Source organism: Lynx canadensis, chromosome A1 (assembly GCF_007474595.2).
Source record: "Lynx canadensis isolate LIC74 chromosome A1, mLynCan4.pri.v2, whole genome shotgun sequence".
NCBI lineage: Eukaryota > Metazoa > Chordata > Mammalia > Carnivora > Felidae > Lynx > Lynx canadensis.
Window position 1 is genome coordinate 191,843,173 of NC_044303.2, and position 20,448 is coordinate 191,863,620.

At 37.3% G+C, this 20,448-nt stretch overlaps 1 pseudogene; it reads right to left on the reverse strand.

Moving 5' to 3' along the window:
- Positions 1-17,134: 17,134 nt before the first annotated feature.
- Positions 17,135-17,232, reverse strand: LOC115527020 (annotated as a pseudogene).
- Between the last annotated feature and the right edge of the window lie 3,216 nt (positions 17,233-20,448).

The following is a 20,448-nucleotide window of genomic DNA, read 5'->3' on the forward strand; positions in this document are numbered from 1 at the left end:
GAACTGAGCCAGGTGCCCCAAGCTCTTATTATCCGTAATATACTCACTCCTTTGATAATTTTCCTGAACGTAACCAATAGTCCATCACTGCCACGACTTTCTCCCGCACGTGGATGACCTCCTGACACTGCACCTAGCTACTGGATTCCTGGCCCCTACCTCACCCTGCATGCAGCACTGTGCCACATGGAAGCCCTCCTCACATGATTCCCCATTCCATGCCTCCCTCCCACAGAGACACACTCTTCATCTTGCTTGGGTTCCATCCCTGTGCCAGGCTGCCTTGGCACGAACACAGTCCTCAATTCGCTAGTGTTCTGACATCTCGCGGACCACCCTCACACACAGTCACCCACCCTCTTCACTCTCGCCACACAGAAGGCTCCCAGCGTGAACCCTCCTTACCTTGCCTAACACACCAGGCCATTTCTTCATGGGAACAGCTTTCTCATTTTGCTTCTACTTTGACCTCGACATCCTTATCACCCCATGTATACACCTTCCTTTTGCCCCTTAGGCTCTGAGCTCCTGGGCAGAGTCACCCCTTCCCCTGGCCAATTACAGACTTCTTTCTCATCTTCTCAGGCTCCAACACCACGTGCTAGGCAGTCATTCTATTCAACGCCCTCCACAGCTCGCTTGATTGTGACACCGTGCAGTGGGCAATACTCCTACACGAATGCCCTCCTCACTCTAGTTGGTTCCTCTTTTACTTCGTCATGTTATTTTATCGCCATTATCAAGAAGACAAGAGATAAAAAAAAATGCTGAGAAGCCTTTAGAGAAAAGGGAACCCTGGTGCACTGTTGGTAGGGATGTAGAATGGTGCAGACACAATAAGAAACAGTATGGAGCATCCTCAAAAATTGAAAATAGAACTACTACATGATCAAAGAAGTACACTTCCGAGCATATATCCAAAGAAAATGAAATCACTATCTTAAAGAGATATCTGCACCCCGCCATGTTCGTCACAGCATTATTCACAAAAGCCAAGACAGGGGAACAACTTAAATGCCCACTGAAAAATGAATTAATAAAAGAAATATGGTAAATACATACAGTGGAATATTAGTCATCCACAAAAAAGGAAATCCTGCCATTTGTGACAACACTGATTGACCCTGAAGACATCATCCCAAGTGAAATAAACCAGACAAAGTAGAATGGTGGCTTTCAAGGGCCGGGAAGTGATGGAAAATGAGAAGATAATGTTTAAAGAGCACAAACATTCAGCTATAAGAAAGATAAGTTATAGAGATCTGTGTACAGCATAATTATTAACAAAACTGTGTCCTATACGTGAAAGTTAAGAGAGTAAATCTTAAATGTTTACACCACATACCCTACACAAATGATAATTATGCGAGTGTAGTTAAGGTATTAAGTAACCTTGTTGTAGTAATCATTTCACAGTATTTATAGGAAATAATTACATTGTGTACCTCAAATTTAACATATATTCTATGTCAGTACTATCGTCATAAAGTTGAAAAATGTTTTATTTTAAGGTCATGGCAGATTTACATATACACGTATAAGAACTAACAGAGATCCCACATACCCTTTACTCAATTTTCCCTAAAAGTAACAGTTTACAAGAGTATATTTCAAAATAGAAACTTACATTAATAAAATACACCAATATTATTCAGGTATCTCCTATTTTACAGGCATGTGCAGATATATGGAGCTCCATAGAGCTTTATCACATGTATCGAATCATGTGAATACCACCTGAATCAGTACAGAACATCCTTCATGTTATATTTTCATAGTCCGATACAACCTCCTCCCACTCCCACCCACCACCACATCTGACTCCTGGCAACCACACATCTGACCTCCATGTCTGTGGTTTTGTTACATAAAGTATATTATGTAAATGGTAGCCTAAAGCATGTGGCCATTTGAGATTTTTTTTTACTTGGTCTAATTTCCTGGAGATATATCAAAGTTGGGTTTTTTGTTTGTTTTTCAATTGTTGAGTAGTATTCCAAAAATATAGATGTACCACAGTTTATTTAACCATTCACCTGCTTTAAAAAGAATTAACGTTTTATTTTTTGAGAGAGAGGGACATAGCATGGGTAGGGGAGGGGCAGAGAGAGAGGGAGACACAGAATCCGAAGCAGGATCCAGTCTTTGAGCTGTCAGCACAGAGCCAAAGGTGGGGCTCAAACTCATGAACTGCGAGATCATGACCTGAGCCAAAGTCAGATGCTTAACCTACTGAGCCATCCAGGCACCCACCTGCTTTTTTTTTTTTTTTTTTTTATTATTAAGGATAATGATTTATTGGTCATCATATTATTATTCTGAAAACAGGTGAAGAAAGGGAAGAATCAAACTCTTGAACAAACTCCATAATCTGAACAGACACTATTTCAGGATAACCAAATAGTTCCTGTGGGAAAACACTTTCTTTTTTTTGTTTGTTTGTTTGTTTTTAATGTGTAAGGGAGGGAGGGAGGGGGAGAGAGAGAGAGAAAGAGAGAGAGAGGGAGGGAGGGAGGGAGGGAGAGAGGGGAAGAAGGAGAGAGAGAGACAATCTTAAGCAGTCTCCACGCTCAGCACTAAGCTCAATGTGGGGCTTGATCCCATGACCCTGGGATCATGACCTGAGATGAAATCAAGAATCTGACGCTCAACCAACTGAGCCATTTAGGCACCCCAACCATCCAGCTGTTGAAGAACATCTAGGTTGCTTTCATTTGGGGCCATTATGAATAAAGCTTCTATGAACATGTGTGTTCAGGCTTTTTGTGTCAACACCTTACTTGGCCCCTCACACCTTACACTGGCCTGCATCCCTTCACAGAAACCCTGGGAGTGGGTTGAGTGCTCTCACTACAGGTCACAGTATGGAGACACAGCACATCCCTCCCAGCCCCAAGTAGCAGTGTCTTCTTTACTCTGCCCTACTTACTGGATTTAGGACAGAATAGTATGAGAGGTGAATACACAGGAGCTTAAGTGATCATAAGCACTATGCAAAGGCTACTTCGGAGAACATATTTCCAGCATCTACTACTATAGTGACTGGAGCCAGTTAAGCACTCAGTGGATGTCTGTGAATGAGGGAAGGCACATTTGAGAATGTGCTTCCTCAACAGACAAACTGGAAATTTCTTAATTTAATAATTGATGAATGTTAAATTCTTAGGGGTAAGAATAAATGATTCTGTAAAAGAGAGAAGAATGGAAGGAAGTGTTAGGAAAGTTTTTTTAAAGAAGGAAACTTTGGAATGGACAGCAGTGTGGAGCTGACCTATGGTTTTGTCCTAGCTACTCCCTCCCTCTGTCTATATCTCACAATCTATGCATACATGTTCCCTGTAAGCCCACAATGAGTCAGTCACCCTCCATGTTAATGTGGTAAGGAAACAAAAAATTGTTATTTACCACAGCTTCTTAACAAAGCTTTCTCTAATACTGGAATTAAGTTGAATTGCTGTAAATCAACTTTCTGAATGATTGATTTTCTGATCCATTAACTAAATAATTAAGGACACTTTCCATCCCCCCAGAAAGTTTTGATCTTATGAGGCATCTCCAATGGCCAGTTAGCTATGAACTCATCAGGGTCACTGAGAAGAATGTCTGTTTCTCAAATGTTTCAAATTTCCAACTTTCAGCTGATCTCAACCTCTCAATGGTCTGCTAAGTAATTGGTTCCGTTTTCCCTTAAATACAATTGACTTTATATTTGTCAGCTTACGCTGCCTCTCACAGTGAAACAACTTGGGTGAAATATCATAAACCCATTTTAAGGTGACTCTTCTTCATTAGTTTTTACAGAATCAATCATTTAGTGAAATAACTAGAGCCAACAATTCTCATCTAAGAGCAAATTATTTCTTCTCCAACTTCACAAATATGAGTATCTACCAGCAACTCTAAACATACCCAGAGTGAAGAATCAACAATTTGTTGTCATTTTGTGTGTGTGTGTGTGTGTGTGTGTGTGTGTGTGTGTGTGTGTGTGTCAACTGGCCGCTGATTAATAGTTTGGTAAAATATAATGAACATGAATTATAAGGAAAAGGAAAATTAAGAAATAAGACAAAGGTCCATAAAACCTAAGTCTCAATACTTCACCATATTAAATGAACTAAAAAGCCCTCTGTCAAATTGGTCTGGAAGTTTCTAAGCACTTACTCTCAATTTCGGCCCTTATCTCATCCGGGATGAGTAACAATCAGCGCAGCCTGGTGCCAGTCTGCAGACCATACTCGGTGTGGCACTGGTCTATCTGACCCCATCTCACACCTAATTACATATTGGCTTTTTCTCATTCTCTAAGACTTCATGCATTTGCATGTATCTCTAGGTCAAAGACAATATTTTCTATTTTGTTAGCATCTCCCAAAGCATCAGCCTGATAGAGCTTAATAAATTTTTATCGATCAACAGAAGACAGCTTATTCTACTCTTTTGATTCCCTCCTCTGCTTTTCTCCCCTATTATATACTCTTTGAATATAATTCATTTTAAATCCTTTTTGGAAGGAGGCACATGTTGCAAACTGGTGGCCTGCAGGCTAGATATGGACAATAATTGAGTTTGTTTGTCCCACAGAATCTATTAAAAGTCAGCCTTTAACTTATCAAAAAGGCATTGGCAACTCCGGGCCCAAGTTCATATGCAGCCACAGAATGGCGCCGTGTGGGGCTGCACCTTCCAGACTGCGTGAGCTTCTCAAGTTCCCCACGACCTTACTTGGTTCATCCAGTTATTAAAGTTACCTGCGTGGAACCTTTAGCCTTTTGAAATCGCAACACCCCACATTAATAAAATTGAGGTCAATGAACCTTACAGGACACAAATAAAGAACAAACAAAAGAGCCCCCAATACACTATTACAGAAGCTTGTGTCTCTAACAGTGCATAGGACCAAAGCATTTTGTTACCCCATTCAAAGCTCACAAGACCACACGAGAGGAGGAGATAAGGTAATTGTTTCCATTCATCAGCAAGAAAGCTGAGGCTCAAAGGATAAGTAACTTTTTTCAGACTTCACAGCAAGCAGGCTAAAAAGCCTGTGGACTCAGAGCCAGTGTCTCTAGGCCGCACTACACTGCACACTCATGAACTAGTCGCAGTGGTTTTCTTCCCTAAGCATTTTCCATACACATGGCCATAAAACTTTTTTTTTTTCTCTCTAATGTACACAAATCTGTTTTCACAAGTATCCATTCAACGTTCACAACAGATCTGTGATAGCAATTTGGGGGGGTTTGTTTGTTTATTTATTTTTTGTTTTTGTTTTTGTTTTTGTTTTTGTTTTTTAGCTTCATACTAATCAGATTCTTTTTTACAACAATTCTCATCCACTATTTTATGCTATACTGTTCTCCAGTGCACTAACCAAATCTGATCCTTTATTTCCAAATCAAAGATGCTCCACTGGAATGGTTCCAGGAATGGGTGATGTCCTCAAAGAGGCTTTACATTTTCATTTTTTTGTTGTTGTTGTTGTTGAAAACTCTTCTAGGCTGTCATTCGGAATGCCTTTGGCCCAAAAGAAACGTCACCTTCCTGACAGACCAAACCTCAGCATCTCACTCAAAAACTTAGGAAATCACTGATCAGAAATTCTTCCATAAGCCTGTTATCACAGCAAAAGAAGCAACTCCAAATTCCCATTAATAACCCTCCAGAGTAGATTGTAGGACACTAATACTTTGGGATCGTAACACATGGACCATCAAACCATAGTTGAGCTCCAGCCTAAATAAGGTCTCTTGACTCTCTATAGTCTTGGTGAGGGGGTGGGGGCCGGGGGGGGGGTCACTTTAGCATGTGGAAAAACATGGCTATGCACATCTTATTAGAAAAGTGTGCAGCTCTACAGGGTAACCACCATCTCTATGTGGCTGTTTAAATTTAAATTAATATTAGATAAGGTTAAAAATATAGTTCCTAGCCACATCTCAAATATTCAGTAGTGATAAGGGGCAATGTCACATGCAGTCTGGCCTTGGCCTGATCCAAGGGGAGCCGGAACCACAGGGCCCAGCCTCATGTGGGTACACACAGCGGGGCAGTTGTGAGCCTAAACTGCTGACATGCCTGGGAGATGGATGCCTCATCCAGTGGAGAACCTAGGTTCTAGGACTCTCTACTACAGAAGGCTACAGGTTGTATTCTTTCACCAAATAAAACCGACAAAAACATAGCATCGCAAAGAAAATAATGAGCACGTAAAATCATTCCTCTTGTTCTCCACGAACTTTACCGGTTCCCAACTTCCCCACCTGACTGTAATCTCCCGGAGGGCAGGAGCTGCTCTTTTGTACCATGTATCTCCGGCATCTGGCACGTGTTAGGTGCTCACTAAATATTTACAGAATGAGTACTGAATTTAACAACTATCTTTATTTTTTTTTAATTTTTTTTAATGTTTATTTATTTATTTTTTTTTTTGAGACAGAGAGAGACAGAGCATGAATGGGGGAGGGGCAGAGAGAGAGGGAGACACAGAATCGGAAGCAGGCTCCAGGCTCTGAGCCATCAGCCCAGAGCCCGATGAGGGGCTCAAACTCACGAACCGTGAGGTCGTGACCTGAGCTGAAGTCGGACGCTCAACTGACTGAGCCACCCAGGCGCCCCTTAACAACTATCTTTAAAAGCGTTACAATTAAGATCCTGCACAGATCCTGTTTTGCCACGTCCATTCTAGTTTATGCCAGTTGCTCTACTGTAGTTATTAACAGAATTCCCCCTTCTTTTCAAAAGAGCTGTAGTTCGTTTTACACATTTTGTGGTCCTTCTAGTTTAAAGGACTGCTAGTCAAGGTGCCAGGACAACCATGAGAAGAGGCTGAGTGACTTCAGTAGCTACTTCTCTTAACTTTCTCAGTGTGCCCATACATCAGACATTTTTCAGTGCAGGTTCTCCCTTTAGAGATAAAATGTTTACATTTTACCAAAAAAATGGTTTTGTTTTAAAATTGGCTCATAAGTGCATTCATTGTATTTCTGGTTATAACCTTTTTTTTTTGGTATTGGGAGGGGGAGCCCTCAAAATGAATATACACTTAGCAACATACACTGATAATCAAGTTGTATAGGTAAAATGATCCATTGGTATCATTAACTTCAGGTGGTGCCAAAGTTAACTACTGGAGGCTAAGAACTCACTAGAGCAGAAATGACTGTCCTTGCACTAAACCCAAAGGAGTAATACAACAAACTAAATGAGGTTTGCCTGCAGTGTATAATAGGACACACACTGATCTTGTCTGATTTCCCAGTACATCGTGGGGAAGAAAATATTACTCATATTTTAATCAATTAGTGATCTGCAAATTCCTGGGTAGGGGCGGAGAGCATAGGAAGGACATACTTTAAAGATAATATCAGTCAGCATTTGCTCCTTTATAATCTTTTATAATCATTTTCTAAAATGAACTTTCTTCCAAGAAGGGGGTTGGGTGTATTATCGTGTCAACAAGCATGTCTTTTTTTTTTTTTCCACAAGAGAGAAACATTTCACACCATGTTTCTGCCTTATGCACCAAATTGTGTGTTTACTTCAAGACACATTTGATGAGAAGGTGAGATAGAATAGACTGATTTAATGAAAACCTCTCTCTTCCTCTCCAGATTTCCTAATTTCCCTAATAGAAGAAATAGAGGAGAGACCATTGAACTCTCCGATTTATGAAGCATTCAGGAAAATAAAATACCTCACACAAAACAGTATCTAATTTATAATCATGTTATCTGAAGAACCTCTAGCTTTCTAATGAACTTTTACATAATAAATTCATGGTCATCAAAATCCTTAAGAATGAATTATTTAATTACATTGGTTTCCAGCAGAGGACAGACTGTTGCACTTTAACCTAAATTATCTGTAGAGGAGAGAAGAGTTGTTTCTTTCATTAAGAAGTAAAGTTAATTCATAATCAATAGAAGAAATCTATCTTTGACAAAGCTCTGAGCTACATTTGTGCTCAGCAATTACATATTTACACATGGCTGTATTTCTCTAGTCCCATTTCCTTACTTCCCTATTGGCAAGTAGCTTATAAAGATAACAAGCCAAAGAGTCAAATACATTTTAAGATATGGATAACCATGTTCTCTTGCTTGCTCATTTTTGTTTTTGTTGTGTTTTTTTTTTTTTTTGATCTGATATAAGTCATCCAAGAGTTACATGGTACAACATGATTGATCTTCCGCCAGAGAATAAAAGCTGTGAACCAAGTGACATTATCAAGCCCAGGTCAACTAGGCCATATGCACAGTCATCCCAATTTGATTTGCAGTAGTGACCCCATGTTCTTTTTCCAAACTGTATGCTTCAGTCACTGCCAGTGATAGTTTCTCCATGTCATTCAATGTTTTCTCTATGTAAAACCTACCAGAGAGGGCTAGGGAGGGGAAAGGCTATGTGTTGTCAAGGTAGAGACTTTGGTTTATAAACAGTTCTTGCTGCTATTATAGAAAAATCTAATCAGATCCATAAATCTCCATTATCAGATATGAGTTATCCACTGGTAAAATATACCCACCTGTTCTTATATCAGAACTCTTGTGGAAGTGAGAGAAAGATCAAGTATAGGTGGTGACCGAAGGGACCAGACTATGATAACCCCACCTGGTTTGTCCATCTTTTGGCTTTGTTCCTCTCCAAAAGGCATTATACTCAGATCCCACGTGGTAGCACTGTGGCTTCCAGAAGCGCTATAATAACATTTGCCCAGGTCTAAACCCAGCAGAGATGTAGGAGTTAAAGTAATCTAGCAACAGTCTACAAATGGTCACTGATTGACCATATTCTCATCTATGAGCCAATCACTGAAGCAAATAGAATCAAATCTGTGATTGTGGCAGCCAGACCTGAGTGCCATGTTCATATTAACCTCATGAACCAAAAGCACAGATAGGATGTTTTTATAAAGCAAAATCAAGTATTAGTACAAAAATTGGTAACTGACACTGGAGACACTCTATAAATGTATCACACTTCAGATCTGAGGAAAGTTTTCTTACGCCTAAATCACTGTTTTCTTACCCCTAAATCACATGTTCGGTCATCTTTTTTTTTTTTTTTTTTGATAATACCAAATATCAGAAATTATTACTGAAAATCCCCCCCCCCACGAATTAATATATCAGTCTTTTAGATTAAATGAAGATGCTCATTGATAGGGACACTTAAACTATGACTGTTTTTTTGAAAGAATTTATATTAGGTCAGATTCTTCAAGAGAAGTTGTAGATGTAAGAATAGAAGTAGTCCTAATCACTTGGAAGATCCTTGAAAGCACTCCTTTGAATCCTGGAACTCAACAAGATTTCTATTCAATGGACACTCGACTCTGCACATGCTTAGGACTAAAAAGTATCCAGTGCTAGGATTGCCAAATAATACAGGAGGCTGTTAAGCTGGAATTTCAAATAACTAATGACTATGGTTTTGTATAAAGATGATCCAAATATTCCATGGGCCATAGCTATTCTAATATATATGTAGATATATGTTGTACCTTTGAAATTCTAACGTAATTGAGTGGCCTGAATTGTATTTGCTAAATTTGGCTTACCTATCTGCTATCCATAAGTACCATTCCCTTTTTGGAATATTCTGACAATTTAAAAGTTCTTCCTTATGCCAAGGCTTAAAATTCCAGAAAGTACTTCTAGCTATCAAAATGAATTCTCTTCAAATATTGTCCTCATTAAGTGTTACAACAGTATTATTGTTATTTTCAAGCTGTGTAGCACAGTGCAAAGTTGTAATGATACCCCCATGGAGGAGGTGGGGTGGGACACTACTGGGTTGGGCTCATGCCTCCCATCTATGATTCTGCTTTAATCTAGGATATTAATTTAAGCTCCCGGTTTAGAATTTAAATTTAAAAATTATTATAAAAATGTGGGTTAAGAGAATGAAAATACAAGCCACAGTCTCAGAGAAAATATTTGCACAACACCTGCTTTATAAAATAGTGGACTCCAACATACACAAATAACTCTTAAAACTCAACAAGAAAACAGACGAGCCAGGGCACCTGGGTGGCTCCGTCGGTTAAGCATCCAACTTTGGCTCAGGTCATGATCTCATGGTTTGTGAGTTCAAGCCCCTTGTTGGGCTCTGTGCTGACAAGTTGGAGCCCAGAGCCTGCTTCAGATTCTGTGTCTCCCTCTCTCTCTACTCCTCCCCTGCTCACACTCTGTCTCTCTCTCTCTCTCTCAAAAATAAATAAACATTAAAAAAAATCTTGGAATAAAAAGAAAACAGACAAGTCAATTATATTAATATTGTATTACATATTTTAAAGTTGCTAAGATAGTAGATGTTGAAAGTTCTCATCACAAGAAAGATTTTTCTAACTATGTGAGGTAGCATGTGTTAACTAGACTTACTGTGATCATTTCATGACATATACAAATATTGAATCACTTTGTCATACACACCTAAAACTAATATGTTATATGTGAAGTACATATATGAATTTGTTTACAAATACACAAATTTGCAAGTATGTATATGTAATATTTATATCATATATAATAAGACATACATGTATCAATATGACATATTTCATATGGAAAGTAAATGAATATAATATTTATATGTAATATAAATAATAGTACTATATGTATAAAAGGAAAATGGACAAACCAATTAAAAACTGGGCAAAAAACATGTACATCCAGCTCACTAAAGAAGACGTGCAAATAGTAAATAATCATTTGAAAAGACACTCAGCATCATATGTCATTAGAGAACTGCAAACTGAAACAGCAATGAGATGCCATGGAACATTTATTAGAATGGCTAAAATCCAAAACATCGAGAATACCAAATGCTAGCAAGGATATGGGGCAATAGGAAGTCTCACACATTGCTGTCAGGAATGCAAAATGGCACAGTCACTTTGGAAAACAGTTTTACAATTTTTTGCCAATATTTCTGGTCGAACAAACACACTTGCCTTTGGAAACTTAAGCAACTACTTCTAAACTCCTTTGAATCAGGGTAATGTGTTATTATCTGACTGAACCAAAACACAGCCACATGTTCCTTTTAGGTGCACATAAATGTTGACACTCTAAAATTATTGTTTCCAATTTCCATTCCTCTCAATTTCTTGCATCTATCAATGCTCTGACTCGATTTAAGTTGAATAAATTATCTGAAGCACCTGTAAACACTTTCTAAACCTTCTTTTTCCCTTCACTAGTACTAAATGCTGTAGCTTTTTAATGTTTGTCTCTTGAACACACCCTTGCTCATCAACAGTGGCACCTGAAGTAAGTGGAAATCCATACACAGAATAACTGACTGTCAAGTTATGGTTGGAGCATTCCCATTATGCTGTTTAATTACTGGAAGTTATAGGAGCTTTCAAATGTAACATTTATTACTCTGTTTTATGATACTTTATTACAAAGGCATTGCACAAATAATTGCCCTTCTCTGAATAAAATCTGGAGAGCAAATCTTAGCATTTTACATAGACAATGGATATAGCCTATATTCATTTTTCCTATGGGCTATTTTTATATTTGGCCACAAATTTTTCCATGCTTCCATTAGGATAGGCAAAATAAATTGTAATTGATCAAGCTTTCTCTGGTTTCCTGTTGTCAGGAGGATATTCCTATGATCCTCCAAAGAGGGAAAACAATGCATCAAAGAAGTCCTTTCAGACAATCCCATACCAGTTCTTCATCTCCAGCTATGATACATCAGAGATGAGTTAAAAGACCTTTATTTTGTGTAAAGAGACAATTCCTGTATCTTTGTCTTTATATTTTTCTGATGGGATAAATGGTCCTTTTAATAGGAGAGAAAACACTGGGGATCTAGGGAAATGTACAGGAAGAGCCCCAGACAATATTACTCAATAAATATACATGGAGTGAAGTGCGAATAAAGGCAATACAAAGTCCCAGAACTGCCTAAAATAAAACGTGGCATATTTATTATAGGAGATCCTAATAGGCATGCTAATATACTCAGAAGGAGCTACGATTCCATTAGGCTTTCAGAGTCTGCCAAATCATCCCAGGTTTGGAATATGTAGAGACCTAATGATACATGTTGTATATGTCAGTCACAACACAGCTTGTATAAATTAAAGAAACAGTTTGTTGCCATTCGTTTCTCAGAGAAGCAGAGTTACTAATGTTAAATCCTCAGATGGAATGTGAAAGACTCACCAGTATCAGATGGGTTGTTAAATAGTGACCTCGAAAGAAGTAGAACAAGAATCCATGGGTAAACACATAGAGATGGGTTTCTGCTTCAATTTTAGGCATCTGTCCAACAGTTGAAACTGAGGGTGAAATCGTTTTTAGAAACAGGTATTTGAGGTGCTTAAGCAGAGATATTTAAGATGCTAACGGGTTTCATTCATTGGATTGTTGTTTCATCTAAGACAGTTCTAATCTGTCGTTAGTGATTTTAAAAAATCATGAATACTTAAGTTAATGGTGGCAAAAGCTGAGGATTTTAAACGGAGGCTTACGGAGGTTTTAAAGAAAATTTCTGGGTACATTCTACTAACTTTAAATGTAGACTAATGTTGGCTCTCCTCTTGGTTTTCATTTTTCTTGGTAGGACTGTTTGAAATACTCACTCTTCTTATTAGCCAAGATTAGGGGACTGACTTTTTCTGTTGCCCAATCTTATGCTCTAATGGCTACTGGCAATGCCTCTGAGGGGCATTCCTAAAGCTACTAATAGTGCCTCTGAAGTTCATTACTGAAGCTATACCTTAAGCTGTCAAGAAAAGACAGGGATACCTCAGAAGCCCAACACAGGAGGTTGATGGTGATCTATGAGACCTGGAATGGGGAATAGGAGAACAGTCAAGTTCTAAAGCAATCCTTGCTTCCTCCTGATTGGCATGTCTGAATGGTACACAAGTCCTGCTCTCACCAAACAAACTTAAGCCAGTAATTTGGGTTACCGTGGTACTAACCTTCTTCTCAACTCTGTGAATCTACAGCTCTTGTACCTTTTCTCATGGATCTAGTTTCTAACTCTTAGTCCAAATTATCAAGATAATCTGAGAAGCTAATCCTGGGTTAGTAAATCTTCTAGTCCAATAAACTTTCCCAAGTTTACCTTGTATTCGATATTAATAATGAGTTCCCAGAACCCACCTTTCAACAAAGTATGGAAGAGAATTTCCATGGAAGTGGCCTCAGTTCTATCAATTATTGCTAAGTCTAACCATCAGCAACCACCTACTAGTTTCTTCTCAGATATCATGGTGGCTTCTTCTTCTCGTTGTGTTCCAAACCAAATTCATTACCCTTCCTTTCTATCATTTTTCCTGTATCTTTCCTACTGAAACAACCCCTCTTCCAAGCTACTTATTTCCTTGTCTATCCTCAATCATTTCCACTCAAAACTTCAAATTCAGCTTGACTTCTGTTTTTCTCAGGACAGATTGTACACAGCTGATTACTTTTATGCAATGTACATGCATAAGCTGATATTTATACTTTAAGAAATATTTATATATCCAAATACCTTGTATGAGTATTACGAGTATTGATAATACAGGTGATAATAAGTAACTGTGCTGGGCTTACATAACTATTTGACCACTAAACATTTACTAAGCACATACTACAAGCCCATCACTATGCAAAGTACTGGAGATAAAACAAGTGAATGTTGCTGCTTATACCCTGATTGCAGTACTTGTATTTGAAATCATTTCAAATAAGTGTCCTAAATGCCTAACAGCTTACCATTTATTTTCCTTATCAAAGTAGAAATCATTCAACTGGGTAAATCAGGTAGTATGAGTGTTACTTTTCCACAAAACTTAGGCAAACTCTTGAGTAAACAGATGAGAGAGTCTCTCCTAGCTTTCTACTTTTCTTATATCATCTATCAGAATGGCTACAATTAACAACACAAGAAACAACAGGTGTTGGCAAGATGCAGAGAAAGGGGAACCCTCTTGCACTGCTGGTGGGAATGTAAACTCATGCAGCCAATCTGGAGTATGGAGGTTCCTCAAAAAACTAAAAATGAGAACTACCCTATGATCCAGCAACTGTACTATTAGATATTTACCCAAAGGACACAAAAATACAGATTCAAAGGGGTACATGATCCCCAATGTACAGCATTATGAACAATAGCCAAACTATGGAGAGAGCCCAAATGTCCACAGATTAATGAATGGATAAAGAAGATGTGGTATATATAAACAATGGAATATGACTAAGCTATCAGAAAAATTAAATCTTACCATTTGCAATGACGTAGATGGATCTAGGATGTATTCTGCTTAGTGAAATAAGTCAATCAGACAAAGACAACTATCATATGATTTCACTCATGTGGACTTTAAGAAACAAAACAGGTTAACATATAGGAAGGAGAGGGAAAAGAGAAGAAAGGGAAACAAACCACAAGAGACTCTTAACAACAGAGAACAAATGAAGGGTTGATGAAGGGAGGTGGGTGGCAGATGGGTTACATGGGCGATGGGTATTACGGAGAACACTTGTTATGATGAGCACTGGGTGCTGTATGTAAGTGATGAATCACTGAATTCTACTCCTGAAACCAATGTTGCACCATATGTTAACTACCTGAAATATAAATAATCAAAAATAAAAATCAATTAAAAGACTGAGGTAAACTCTTTTGAGTAAAAAGATTAGAGAGTCTCTCCTGGCTTTCCAGTTTTCTTTTATCATTTGTGCTCTTCTCCCTGTTTTTGTGTCTCAATTGAAAATTATCTTCTGTCAGTTATAGTAAATACTGATTCTCAATCTCTTTATTTCAGTAGAAATTTAAATGACACCACTGAAAAAATCAAAACTCAAATTGTAGTTTTGAAACTATAGGAAAATTTGGCATCCATTCTCTTAACAAACTGTTGGTTTCTGGTCTAGCAATAGCAGCAAGCACATAGAATGCTGAGTAAGAGGTCCTGAAGACAAAATTAAGAGAGACTCAAAATGTCATTTCATGGCACCGTATATTCTAGTTTAGATTTTCAAAGGGCAGTGTGCATTCTTTAGTATTTACTGGGATATATGATTGTAATTCTAATGATAATAAAAATAATAAGTCTTTTCGGCAGATTGTGCTAATAAGAGTTTTTCTGTCATCTCATATGTTTAGAAAATACCCTATTAATCTTCACAGTGTGACATTTTTATGTGTGGTAAGTAATTAATATTTAAGGCAGATTGATGGCTAGATTGCTTACCACTGAGGAATATTTTCAGTCAAGAGAGAGTTATTTTACTAAAGTTGAACTTCACTAAAGTTGAACAAGCTCTGAACTGTGAAACACCAAGGTAAAAAAAAAAAAAAAAAGCTAACTGTCACCTTTGATATCTAGCTAGCACTGGATTTGTTTCTAATGGCTTTAAAAGGCTTTCATGGGAAGTTATCAATTAAGTGGTCAATGATTAAGATACTTTCACAGAAATGATAAAACAAAGCGGTTAAGTGACTTGCTCACTAAAAGTGAAAGAGCCTAACATAAAATTTAACTTATCCTTATATTCTTATTTTCTGCTTTAAATGATAACTCAAGAGATTTCTACCAAGAGGTGAAGTCGTGCAGATTTTTTGTTTTGTCTGGTTTTTGCTTGATAACAATCTTTTCCCCAAAGTGATTTCTGTGGTTAATTTGAGTTAGACTAGTTACAACAAGACCTACTGGTTCTTATAAAACTGCCATTTCACAAAATGAAAATGTAGCCAATTGGGACTAAAATATAATTTGGAAATAAATCTCATTGGAATGTAGTTGTTATTAATAATGATGATAAGGTCATGTTGGGACACTAAAAACCTATCTGTGCTTCTGATAGTTTGTATCCTTGTTTTTAGGCTCAAATACCTCCCTCTTTTGTCTGGGACACTATTCTTCATGTTTTGTCCACTTTAAAAGGTAATTGAAGAATAATGGTTTTGTCTCCAAGGTAGGTCACCATCAGAAAGTTAATCGTGACATAGAATGCCAAATTTTTAAGAGAACAGATCTGGGTCTGAGTGATGAAAATTGAACCTTGGCCCTACCATTTACTGGCTGTGTAATGTTGGACACATGTCTCTAACCTTCCTAAACCTCAGTGTTGCCATCTATACACTGGGGGTGAAAACTGTACATATATAGACTAAACAAACCAATGCAGATGAAACAGCACAGTGCCTATTTTATAGTAAGTGAGCAATCAACAAAAGAGAACTGTTATCATGTTAACACAAATTCATAACTCCTCTATGTTGACATTTGTTATAAAAACCCAGAATTGAAAGAAGATATGGATCATAATTGGATTCATTAATTTATGCACCAATTTTAATTTTCCCTTCATTGGATGCATACCTTATCACATATGTTGATTTATCTAAAAAGACATGCCCTGTTGTGATTACTGTTCCATTTGTGGCTGTCCTTGGACAGAAAGCAACTGTCACACAATCTACATCCTGCTGCTTTGTTGTCACGTTAGCCACAAGCCAGTCATGTCATTTAGGTTCCCCCTCTGCATTCAATCTGTCACCACATCCTGCTGTTCACTCTTCCATGGCATCACTAATGTCAGCCCCATGCTCTCCATTCTTGGAAACACAGCATTCCAGCCATTGTCTGCACAAACTAAATCCAACTTATTTCCCAGGATTCTACCTCACTGCATCAACTATTTCTTTAGAAAATCAACAGGTCCAAAGTCTTGTCCAATTTCTGAAATCCTGCACTATAAGCTTTCAATTCAAACCATGAGCAAACAAAAACCACGTACTCACTTCCCCCAACAGTCTCATTTTGGAATTCCGGGTATTGTTCTCCTATGTTAAACCAACACCAGGGTAACTGTGTTTGCTTATACAATACTATTGATCTCTCATAGAACTAGTTCTACATAGTCCCATCCTTCTCAGCACCCATGCAACAATCTCCACTGATCACCTAAGAAAATTCAACTTCTTCAGAGGCTATCTATCCAAATGGCCCTGAGTTTTCACAATCCTATATTGTGAATGCTATTACTTTCAGTCCAAAGAGTCAAAATTAGTTACTTCCCATAAACTTTATCAACTCTTCCTGCCTCATCTGATAAAACTTATACATTCAAAGTAAGAAGAAACTGCCCATTGCCTACCACTTACTCCCTCTTTACATTCTTCCAAATAAATACAAGGACTAATTTCATAGTTTTAAACTGATAAGAACAGATACTACACGTGATCTTAGCCAAAAGGCCGAGAAGTGATTAATTTCATAGCTATAATAATTAGTTTATTATTTACATTGACAGCAATACATCTTTATAATAGTACATGGGAAGATTGGAGGTTGCTGGTGAAGGTTGACCAGGGAGGCATAACAGAATCTTCAAGACGGAATAAGTCCACTAAAAATACAAGTAAAACATGATTGACAAGAAAGGTTACCTAAATGGTGCTTTATTTTTCACACTAAGTAGAAAAAAATATTTTAAGCAGATGCACCCAACAATTTTCAAAGCAATCAAATAATGTATAGTTTTTGCTACTTCTGTCTTTTTAAAAGTCAAATAACTGTCCAGTGACTGATGAATGGATAGAGATGTGTGTGCATACACACACACACACACACACACACACAATGGAATATCATTCAGCAATAAAAAAGAATTAAATCTTGCCATTTGCAACAACATGGATAGAACTAGAGTGTATTATGCTAAGTGAAACAAGTCAGAGCAAGACAAATATCACGCGATTTCACTCATTTGTAGAATGTAAGAAACAAAACAGATGAACAAAGAAAGGAATGAAAAATAATATGAAAAGAGAGAGGGAGGCAAACCATAAGATACTCTTAAATACAGGAACAAACTGGAGGGGTGTTGGGTGGAGGGACAGTCTAAATGGGTGATGGGCATTAAGGAGGGCACTTGTTGGGATGAGCACTGGGTATTTTACGTAAGTCTTGAATCACTCGGTTCTACTCCTGAAACCAATACTACACTGTATGTTAACTAATTTGAATTTAAATGAATAAATATTTAAAAAATAAATACTTGAGGTCTTAAAGAAATAAAAGTCAAATAACTATCTTCTTCCTGCTCTAGCATGTTTTTAAAAATAATTATGTTATTTGCTTTGAAACTTCAATGAACATTCAAAGGAGAGCAGTCCATTTTTATGCTCCCTAAGAAGATGTGAGATTTGTAAAAATTTCAGAAAAACAAGTCCAGAATGAATCCCATTTCAAAAGCTAACATTTTACTTCTCTCGAGGGTTCTTTAAAGTACCAACTTCTACCTGAAATTATTACCAAAAAAATCAAATGTACCTCACCTCCTACAGAATAAAAACCAAAAGATGATGTTGAGTATAAGAACTTGTTAAAACTCGCCTCTCCCTTCCTTCAAAAGAAAATATTAACAAATTCAACAGAGTAACTAGCATAAAGTGAATTCTCTATATGTAGGAATCTCAAAAAGTAGAAATTGTTAATATTTCCTCTTTGTCTCAACCCATAAACACTTGCAAATACTTAAAATGTGGAATCTTAGCAGTGGATAGAACTTTAGAAATCATCTAGCACGATACCTTTGTTCCCATGAGGACCTTTTCTACTTGACTTTTGTCTGCAGTCTGAGAACAGTTGTTTCCAATGACAGTGAGTTCATTCGTCCTGGAAGAAGCCTCGCCATTTTCTTAAATGAAAGTATCAGAACTGAAACTTTCATGCTTACATCTACTCATTGGTTCTAACTAGGCCATATGGAGCCATGAAAAATGAGCTCAACCATTTCATCATCATAGATCCTACAACAATTCCATTTCATACACATTTCAGTCTTCAGTTCTCTAAGCTGCCAATTTTTCCAACCATTCTTGTTGAGAAAATGAGAGGAGTTAAAATAATGAGGCTGAAAATCAGTCTGATCGAGCTCTCAGTACCAGCCCTGTCCTACATGAGTTGCAGGTCCTTGGGCAAGATATTTAATCTCTATGAAACTTGTTTTCATCTGGGAATAACACCATTTAATTCACAAATTTTGTTATTAAGATTAGTAGATCCTGTATGTAATTTGCTTAAAACAAACAAAAACTTTGAAGAAAGCGTTGATATTTTCATAATGGTTTTGTTTTACCATTGTCTCTTGGGATGTACTTCCCTATAAGCTGATAAATCTCCAAAAATAAATGAGTCTAATAAACACAATAAGATTCCTATTATTATTGAGATTATTACAGTTAGATACCCAGTCTACCATTCATACTATCACGTACTAACAATTTAAGAAACAATTCTATTTTCTGATTATTTTCAATAGATACTTCATGCCTGTATCTGAAGTTTTTGATTTATAGTGATAAAAATCACAAAAAGCTGGTCTACTTGATAGACTCTATTGGACACACGAGTAAATTAAATAACGTCGGGACATGTTAAGATTAAAGCACATGCAAACATGCACAATATCAAAATGGAACAAACTCCTTTATCTAGCTAATACTCTGGGGTATGAATCGGAAACCTAAGGTACAGATTCTGTGGCAAAACTCCAAAAATATGTATTCATAAAGGCCGAGCTTTGCAAAGCAAATAACAAAACCAGAAATGTTCCTTCTTCTCCAAACCTTGAATTACCATGACAGCTCCAGTATGTGTGAATTCTCAAATACTTATAAAAATGATACCAGACTTTAACTGAAGGCAGAAATATGTGAATATTTATTTTGTCCTATATTTTTGTCTCCAGAATTCATTGAAAATCTGTAGAAGAATAGAAGCAGCCTAAGATTTCAAACATGGTAATCCTACCCCTGGGAATTTAAAGACAAAGATCGTGTGCTAAAATGGCAGCGTTACACTCTCCAGTTCCATCCACGTTGCTACAAAACTGGAGAGTGTTATGCTAAGTGAAATAAGTCATAGAGAGAAAGACAGATACCATATGTTTTCACTCTTATGTAGATCCTGAGAAATTTAACAGAAGACCATGGGGGAGGGGAAGAAAAAAAAAAAAAGGTTAGAGTGGGAGACAGCCAAACCATAAGAGACTCTTAAAAACTGAGAACAAACTGAGGGTTGATGGGGGGTGGGAGGGAGGGGAGGGGGGGTGATGGGTATTGAGGAGGGCACCTTTTGGGATGAGCACTGGGTGTTGTGTGGAAACCAATCTGATAATAAATTTCATTAAAAAAATAAAAAATAAAAATGAAATTAAAAAAATAGATAAAAATGAAATAAACTGGCAGCGTTGCTACCCTAGCAAAATGTACATTAATTGACTTGGCATTTTGTGAATTGTACCTCTGCATGTTTTGATCTAAAATAGTTCTCATATATAGGGTTAAAACTTTGAAAACTACAGAAGCAGACAAAATAATCAATTATTTCCACCATTACTAAATCTTATGGCTGGCCTTAGTTGTCATTATATCAACTAAGGTCTAGATGGCAGGAATGGTATTTGTAGCTCTATCACT